This window comes from Grammomys surdaster, unplaced genomic scaffold (assembly GCF_004785775.1).
Source record: "Grammomys surdaster isolate TR1022 unplaced genomic scaffold, NIH_TR_1.0 199, whole genome shotgun sequence".
Classification (NCBI taxonomy): Eukaryota; Metazoa; Chordata; class Mammalia; order Rodentia; family Muridae; genus Grammomys; species Grammomys surdaster.
The window spans coordinates 4,459,691-4,468,915 of NW_021604644.1; the positions used below are offsets into that span (position 1 = coordinate 4,459,691).

At 41.5% G+C, this 9,225-nt stretch overlaps 1 protein-coding gene across 1 annotated transcript in view; it reads right to left on the reverse strand.

Annotated features, from left to right (window-relative positions):
- Positions 1-3,140, reverse strand: part of Zcchc7 (zinc finger CCHC-type containing 7) — a 173,742-nt gene extending 170,602 nt beyond the window's left edge. Inside the window, exon 1 of the mRNA XM_028770198.1 lies at positions 3,044-3,140. The gene's annotated coding sequence lies outside the window, so the exon portion shown is untranslated. The remainder of the gene's footprint in view (positions 1-3,043) is intronic.
- Between the last annotated feature and the right edge of the window lie 6,085 nt (positions 3,141-9,225).

Sequence of the window (9,225 nt, forward strand, 5' to 3'; positions counted from 1 at the left end):
CTCTTTTTCTTTTGAAGAATATAGTGTACTTGCTCCCTCTGTGTACTCTTTCAGGTCATATACTGTTATTGTCATTCAAGTTGAATGTGACTGTCTGAATAATAATGCTCATGACATTTATCGGTTTATATTGAAATGTTAGCCTCAGAGGAATTCAAATGAAAGATGAATTCTTTCCATTTTTTATTTAATAGGTAAATTAATTCTAAAAGGAGTCAAGGAATTATGCCTCCTTCAAAATCCTCAGTGGATCCATCCTGAGGATCCAGTGTGGACTTAAGATAAAACTTAATTCCAGGGCAGCACAGAAAAAAAAAGAAAGAAAGAAAGAAAGAAAAGCAAAAAAAAAAAAAAAAAAGAAAGAGCTAAATTACAGAGTTACAAATTTGCACTACTCTTGGAGCCATCCCAAAGGAAAGGGATTAAGAATAGAGCCATAGGCACACCTGTGAATGTATGCCAAAAATAAACTACAGAGCCATAATAAAAATGGACTTCTTTGGCGTCTAAGGATTTATCTCTTCCCATGAAATGTAGAAAAATGAATTTAACAATTTAACCCCTATGGCAGTTAAGAGGATTTTGTTCCTTCTGTACTTTAAAATTGTGTGTTGGCATAACATCCGCCCTTGTATTTATATAGCTCATGTATGCCAAGGTTAAAGCTTGCCTCAAGCTATTTTGGTTTGTTACAACTTTAATTACAATCAAATTCACTTAATTTTTAAAATTAACTCAGAGATAAGTGTGAAGTATATACATGCCTGTATTTGTATGTAGAAAGCTTTCTCAGCTTTTGCTCATGATTCCCAAGCATACTTAATCGGGTAACACAAGTTTCTGACAAACATTTAAATCTAAAAGGTACCTGTTGGATTTTTTTTTTTTTTTACAAATCTCCCTTTATATAGATATATATATATGAAGAAACCGGTCCAAAGACATAATGAGGCCTCCCTAAGGCTGGACCCTTGGTTAAGAACAAAGCCAGCATGATTTCCTTCCTGGTCTAAACCAATCATCACTATGTATAACTGCTATATGTGCACTGGCTAAACACCTGAGTTTATCTGTCACATATTCATTAACTTCCCACAGGGAAAAAACAGACATTTTAATTAAAAAGAGAAGTAGACATTTAAACTTACAAATTTAGTATTTAAGAACCTAACTGGTACTCAAAAATCTTTATGAAAGCTCTGTGTTGTGGGGCACAGGGACACACAAAAATCCTAGCATTTGGTCAGAAGTTCCTGCCTTAACCCCTAGCACCCATCCCCAAAAAGTAAATAAACAAAGGATGTTGTCAAAGCACATAGACTGCAGAAGACTGATCACATTTTAAAATCTAAGATATCAGAAGTGGGAATAAAGCTTATCTAAAGAAATAACTGAAAACCACTCACTGTGTTAAAAAAAAAGAAAGAAAGAAAGAGAGAGAGAGAGAGAGAGAGAGAGAGAGAGAGAGAGAAACAGGGGAGTAGTCAGTCACCGAATTTCTTTAAACTAACAAAGATTAACTAGGTTTCCAGAATTTACCAAGACTTTAAGGCCAATATTTCCCCTTAAAAGATTACCTACTGGTCATTCTAGACATTTTGCTCTTAATTTTCTTCCAAAGTACTTCTAGCTTAGAGCTTCCTTCTGGGTGCTATAGGTCATTTGAGGTAGAGTAAAACCCAGAATTTGGTCTTATTCATTTGGTAGTGCTGGGAATTGGATCCAGGGTCCTGGGCATGCTAAGCCAGTGTTCTACCTGGAGCTGGCTAAATTTTTAAAACCAGCTGTTAATGAATACACTGATTAATAGTTTATTCTCAGTTTAGGTTTATAACTTACAAGAATCTCCGTGTGCTACTGACAATGACGACTGAAACAAAACCAATTACAAAAGTTAAAATTTCTGCCCATTTTTCAAATGTTACTGCCACTTCCAATCAAATGAGGTAAAGAATCCAAATGGGTCACACCAAAGAGAAACAATAGGCTTGTCTCCGTGGAAAAAATGTACGATAAATTTACTTGCGATAACTTCCAACTACTCTTGGGACTCTAGTGGACACAATGCCTTTCCCTATTTTTCCAACGCACTGTTAACCTTGTAGTTATCATACAATTTTCACTTCCAATTCTTCCCTCAGATCATTCCCCATCCGCTGACTGAATGATAATAATTAACTGTCCCCAAAGCATAACACTGTTAAATACACACGGTTCAATTTAAGACCCAAATGTTCAAAGCGAAGTCGTAAGCTTTTGATAGTCATTAAATTAAGGGTGAGAAAAACAGGCTCAGAGAAAAATTATTCAATGGGCTAAAAGGCCCTTAAAAGTTTCCTACATTCAACCCTGAAATCTGAAATCACAGTAAACTCGGCCTAAAGGTATTTTGAGCGTCAACAACTAATCAGTGTTGGCTGCAACTGGGGCCTGCCAACTCCCAACCTCGATTTTCCCACAGTAAAGGCTGCTCTTGCCTAAAGTTGACTACAACTGTCTGCAGTTAGGCTGTGCGGGGTAGGGTAGAGGACCATCTTAGGATACTCTGCGTCTCCTGGTTTTATATAAGGAAAGGGGCATAGTTCCCAGATTCTTTGTGTCTACTCATGCAGCGGCTACTTGACAGCACAAGCTTAAGGTGGCCCCGGACTGGACGCATCCTTGAGGGCCAGATTCCCCTCAGCGAAAGGAGGCCTCCACGTTTACGGACTGACCCATTTCCCCAGTAACCGTAGGATGCGGTGCAGTAAAGCAGATAGAAAAGACGTGCCCGTCAAGGCCATCGCCGCCCAGCCTTTCCCTAGCCCTGGTCTCGGGCCGCCGGGTCACAGACCCGCCAAACCCCAGCCCGGCCGCTGAGCCGCGTGGGGCGGCACGGAGCTGAGAGGCCATTAGCTGCGCTGCACTGCGCTGCTCCCCGAAGGACTGGGAAGTGAAGGCCAGAGAGGGGCACGCGTTAGTTTCACAGCTCCGCGAGCGAGGCGGAGAGGAGCAGGGGTCCCCCGGCCGCGGGCAGCTCGGGGTCAGTCACACACATACTCACTGCCGCGGCTGCGACCAGGAAGCACCAACCAGGAACCGAAACACGTAGAGGAACGGGGAGGGGCGAGGACAAATGAGGTAAGGAAGCCGCGTCCGCGCGGACTCCGGGGAGGAGAAGATACTTCCGGGGAAAACACAGCTCTTGGGAGCTGTTCTTCCGCCCAACCCGCGAGTCTTCCGAGCGCATGCGTAACGCCTATTAACCCTTTGTTTTTCTCCGCCTATAAACTTTGCGTTTGGTTTTTGTTCCTTTTTCTTCATCCTTCCTTTCAAAAATATCTCGGCTGAAAAAACTATGGCGCATATTTTATCTGAGTTACACAAAACAGATGATACTCGAAGGGTAAAAGTAAGTGCGAGTTCACGTTCTCCCGTTCAGGAAAGAAAACTACAATTCCCATGATACCTTGGTCCTGTTGGCGGGGGCTGTCTCTTTTCTAGCTCTGGGTGATGCCCTCGTAGTAACACGTGGCACAGAGCAAATTGGCCAACTTATTCGAGTGGAGGTCTGGGTTAGTCGGGGATTTAGGCTTAGTAGGTGACTTCGGAGAGGGGCCTCGATAGTGCCAGCGTGGGAAAAGGCATTTTTAAGAGTGTCTGGTTTTGGTTTTTCCGCTAGTGTGATAAGTGACCTCACCGCTTTTCCACCCTTAGGTTGTAAAGTGCACTCAGGGGTGCTTCCGCCTTTTTAACCGTTTGTGAACCGTGAAGAACTGCACTCCTGCAACGTGGAATCAATGCTGTTCTTTCTGGTACTATGAGATTGTGTTCACCGCCTCCAGCATTGGTTTCCCCTGGTCACACCTTTAAAAAACAAATGTTTAATTATGAGGTTGGACGTGTAACCCAGTTGGTAAAGTGCTTGCTTACCGCATAGAAGGCCCTAGGTTCATTCTTCAGTTCCACTACGTAAGACACATAGCACCGAGGAGGTGAGGTCAGGAAAATAAGGAGTTCAAGTTCATCCCTAGCAACATGGAGCATTCAAAGACAGCCTGAGCTACTTAAGACCCTGTCGCAGTCAAAAACAAATACAACATCCCTGATAGATGATTTTGATTTTTAAGTCTTTTTTGCCAACATTTATTGAACATATTAAGAGCCAAGCTGTCAGCCTTCTACGTTAGAAAAAATAAGCCTATATTTGCTTAAACAAAAAAAACAAAAAGAAGGAAAAATGTTTCAGGAAAATGTCAGGCTATGATGTAAAGACCGGATAAAGTAGAAGAATTGTAAGTTCTTGTTACAGTATTAGGAGTTTGAAAATAATTACAAAAGTCGATTAGTTAAGTGCTAGGAAAGAAAGGCACAAGACACCATGAAAAGGCAAAATTGAAAAACCTATTTGGGAGATATGGAAAGTGGTATAGAAGAGGGTCACATATGTTTGGACTGTTCAGGGAATATGTCAGAGGAAAGGTGTGTGTGTGTATGTGTGTTTAAGACTGAATTTTTATCAAGGGCCATAATAACTCCTCTTAGTGTATTTGTTAGCTTACAGGCAATTCCACTAGACTCCCCCCAGGGATCTAGCAAAGGAGTAAAGGAATATATAAAAGGACTGCCAGTCACCCAGCTCTCTGTGTGTTCCCTTAATCTCATGTTCCCTCTCCATTCCTTCTCCCCCTCCCCCTCTCTTTCCCTTTCTCTGTTCTCAGCGTTTCTTCTCCCCATTTCTGTCCTCAGAGGTCCCCCCACCTCTAGCCCTCCTAGCCACTGACTGCCTCTACTCTTTTCTACCCTGTCCCAGATCCTCAGTCCTCTCCCTTTCCCAGCAAAACCCCTTTATACTAGATCTGTTGCATGTTGTGTGTTAATAACTCAGGAGTGTATCTTAGCATGAGCCAAGTACCCACCAGATCCCTCTGCACCAGATTATATTTCATAACAACATTGTTTTACCACCCCTTTTGTATTTCAGCAACCCTTGAGGTTCTGTTGGGTTTTTGTTGTTGTTGTTGTTGTTGTTGTTGTTTTGACAGGGTTCCACTACAAAGCTTAGTCCAGCTTGAACTCAAGTATTGAGATTACAAATTGGTGCGACCTAACCTAAAAAAACTGATTTTTATTACTATTTGTGTTTGATTGTTTGAGACAAGATCTCTCTATGTAATCCTGACTGTTCTGGAACTCTCTATATAGACCAAGCAGGCCTTGAACTCAGAGATCTGCCTGCCTCTGCCTTCTGAACCACTGAGACTAAAGGCGTGTGCCACCATGCTCAGTGATTATTTTTACTACTAGTGTTAATCTCTATTTTCTAACTGCCAGAAGCAGTGAATACTGCTTCATCTTGAGTGTCAGCTTAATCAAACTGAAAAGCAGGGACGAATACCTCTGGATGTTCTGTGAGCATGTCTTCAGTGAATGGAGGGAGTTAGGTCAGGGCCTAAATGTGAGCTGTACCTACCATCCAGGTAAACTAGGCACTCACATAGAGTTAAGGGGGAATAAAGAGAGATGTGAGCCAGAATAAATAAGCTGCTCCTTTACATGGTTTCTCTTGAGACTGAAAAGCTAATTAGCATAACCCTTAATGGTTGTGCCCTCTCCTCTCACTGTTACTTATGCAGCCAACAAAATACCTTAAAATGTGAGGGATGCCTCAGTGAGTAAGGTCACTTCCTGCTGAACCTGACCACCTGAGTTTGATCTCTAGAACTGTGGTGGAAGGAGAGGACTGACACCCATTACCCATAGATTATCCTCTGACCTCTGCATGCATGGTGTGACACATGAATGTGTATACACATATATACAAAGTAAATCTATATCAGTTCAAAGTGAAGGTGGGAGGTAGCCAGGTAGATTCTGGACATGGATGACGGTTGCCTTGGCAACGATGTGGGGGTCACCCAGATGTGATGTCACTGGGTTCAGAGCCTGATACCAACATCAGCCCCCTCCTTTCTCTCACTCTCTCTCTCTTAGACACACACACACACACGAACACAGAATAAGTACATATGCCACATACACATGAGAATGTATGTATGAATACAGCATGTATATAAAGATGACTTCTTTTAAGCTTTTCCTAAGTTTCAAGTTTTACTATGTACTTATTTCATCTGTTAGTCTGCCTCACACATTAGGGCAAAGATATAAAGATAGAAAATGGGACCCCAGACACTGCAAGGCAACTTTCACAGGCAGTGAAGGCATTGGGGCCATGTAAGATATGCTGAAGGGAAGCAGAGGAGAACACAGCTGGCTGCCCAGGGAAAGTGGAAAAGCTTCACAGAGGGGGACAATTGAATGAGCCCTGAACAAATAAGTAGCCAGTCAGAAAAAGAAAGTCCAGCATTACATCAGCAAAAAGCTTTAACTGGCAACTCACAGAACACAAGATCCAAAAGGTCTTGGGGCATGTATGACAAGAGGTATCCAGCATCACTAACAATCAGAAAAGTGAAATTATGTGCAGTGCATGGGAATAAAAACTGAAAATATGTTTTTGGAAAAGATATATATTTGAAAATATGTATCTAAATGATAAGTGAGATGTTTTCCTGATTTTTGTATTTATGTTATAAAAGTGGCTTCTTTATTTATCCTGAATAAGGTGTTTGTGACAGGATGGGTGCTGGCACACGTCTTTAATGCCAGCACTCAGGAGGCAGATGCAGGCAGATCTCTGAGTTTGAGGCTAACCTCATCTACATAGTGAGTTCCAGGACAGTCAAGGCTACATAGAAAGACCTTGTTCAAAACCAAACAAACAAAGCAACAAAATATTTTGATTTTCAAAATGGAAAATATTGATGAATAAGGAACAAAACAATTGATAATACATCCACACAATTGGAAATGACAAGACCCCATAAAGAGAAATACATCGACAATGGAGAGATCATGGGAAGATCCAAGACATAGAGTTAAGTGGAGAAAAGAGCAAAGTTCTTTATCTTCTTACTATTTTATTAAAACACATGTGTGTGCCTGAATATAGGCTGTGTGTGTATAATGATGTGGAGAAAATGCAGTGTTGATTACAGTGAATCACAGCAATTATCTTCCTCATACTAGGAGGAAGAGTAGACGTAAGGAATAAAGGATTTCACGAGAGAGGGGGGGGGGGGAGAGATCTCCAGTGATTTTCCTGCATCATTTCTGTGGTATTCCCACATCATTTAAAAATAGTCTTGAGAAGATAGTCAAATATTGTGCCAAATATTTGACTCTCTTCGTAAGCATCAGAGTCAGGGCTGGGGAGGTAGCCCACTCAGAATGCTTGCCTTAGCTGGTATGAGAGATGCTGAGTTCCATCCCTGGCAAGGGAGGAAGAAGAAAAGCAAAGACGGGGAGGAATGGAAGGAAGAGGATGGAGGAGACGGGGAAGAAGAAAGGAACAAAGTCTCAGTGTCATGATGCAGAGATTGAGGAGCTGTGCTGCACTAAAGCCTCCCCCCCCCCCCAGATGTGATAAACATGTATTTCATGATCTGGGATTTTCTTTTGTTATAAACAGGATGTTAGGGCCTTTAGCCACATTTAAGATGACAGTACTGAATCCATGCTGTTCTCCTGGTTTTCATATTTTCATCATGGGGTATAAGATGCCTTTGCTATTTTTCTCTCTTAGATATGCACCCAGAAGTTATCTGGAATAAAGGGACATTATGTTTGGAACTGGATTGTTCCAGCATGAACTGAGACAGAGAGAATCTGGAAAGAAATTGACATTTGGGAGGACGCTGGGTTAGGAGGTCTATAAAAATTCTTGTTCTACTTGGTCTTTTTGTTGTTGTTGTTTTTGTTTGTTTGTTTTTCGAGACAGGGTTTCTCTGTGTATCTCTGGCTGTCCTGGAACTCATTCTGTAGACCAGGCTGGCCTTGAACTCAGAAATTTGCCTCCTCTGCCTCCCAAGTGTGGGGATTAAAGGCGTGCGCCACCACTGCCTGGCTTGCTATTTTTTTTCTAAGCCTGAAATTATACTGAAATATAAGATTAAAAGGGGAAAACATATAGAATGGATTTTCAAGACCAAGAAGGCAGGAGAATCTTCTGGCAAAGAAATAAAGGAGACTTGACAAGTTTGTAGAGAAACAGTTGGTGGGCCTGAGTGTCTGGCCTGTAATGTGAGGTGGGAGGGGGGCAGGGATGATAAGTTGCTGACTCAACATGGTCATACTTGCCCACCATCTAAACAAGAACATGAGGATATGATACCTTCTGTCTACCTGTGTGAAATGAGTGCCTTCCACAGCTCTGGTATTTATGAGCTGAGAGAACAATCAGAAACCCCAGGGTCATGATTGAAAGTGACTGTCTAATCCAACACACCTCCTCCCTATTTTCCAAAAGAAGGAGCTAAAATCCAAAATGCAGAAGCGATTTGCAAGTTCCCAGCTAGACAGTGCTCAAGCTGGCTTCCAGTTTGCAATCCATTGGCTTCAGCCTCACACCTCTAGGATGCAACGGACAGAGAAGGCTAGCTTAGATGACAGAGCATCCTCGGGCTGTTTTTCATTTGCTCAAATATAGGCTTAACACATGTACAATCTTAAAGTAAATGTAGGTGCCAATATGATCTCAGCAGCAGTTATCACTTAAAGCGGATACACTGGGCCAGCAAGTGATAATCAATTCAGGCTCCTAAGTCCGAAGCTGCAATCAAGGTGGTTCTTGGGAATTCTCAATGACATCGGTACCCATCTGGATTTGCTGAAAAGTTTTAACATGCTTTTTTTATTATTCATGATTCTGCAGTTCTTTGAACTGTAAGGTGATGGAGAGAGCACGCAATTTTCAAATATTCCTTGAAAATTTAGACATTCATATAGGTAGATGATGGCTTTTAATTTTTCTTGGAGATTGAAATGTAAAAAAATGCATATACCATAAGTTAAGTTATATATGTGATAATATTTTCATTACAACGAAGTCCTAGGGATAAGGGACTAGTATGTCACAGACTCCATTCCCTCTTGCTGTTTATTCCTAGTTGGAACCCTATCCCTTAAAAACTAGATCTCAAGGACTCAGTAATGAGCATCAACTCATGAAACTATTGCCGTTTTAATGTTTTGAGAACCACTAGGGCTGGAAACAGAGCTCAGTGGGAAACTATTTTTGCACACACTCAAATTCATATAGTAATAGTAAAATTGCAAATATAATGCTTGTCAATAAACAGCTAATTAAATAATGCATGGTAAATTGCAGTAGAAAACATATGT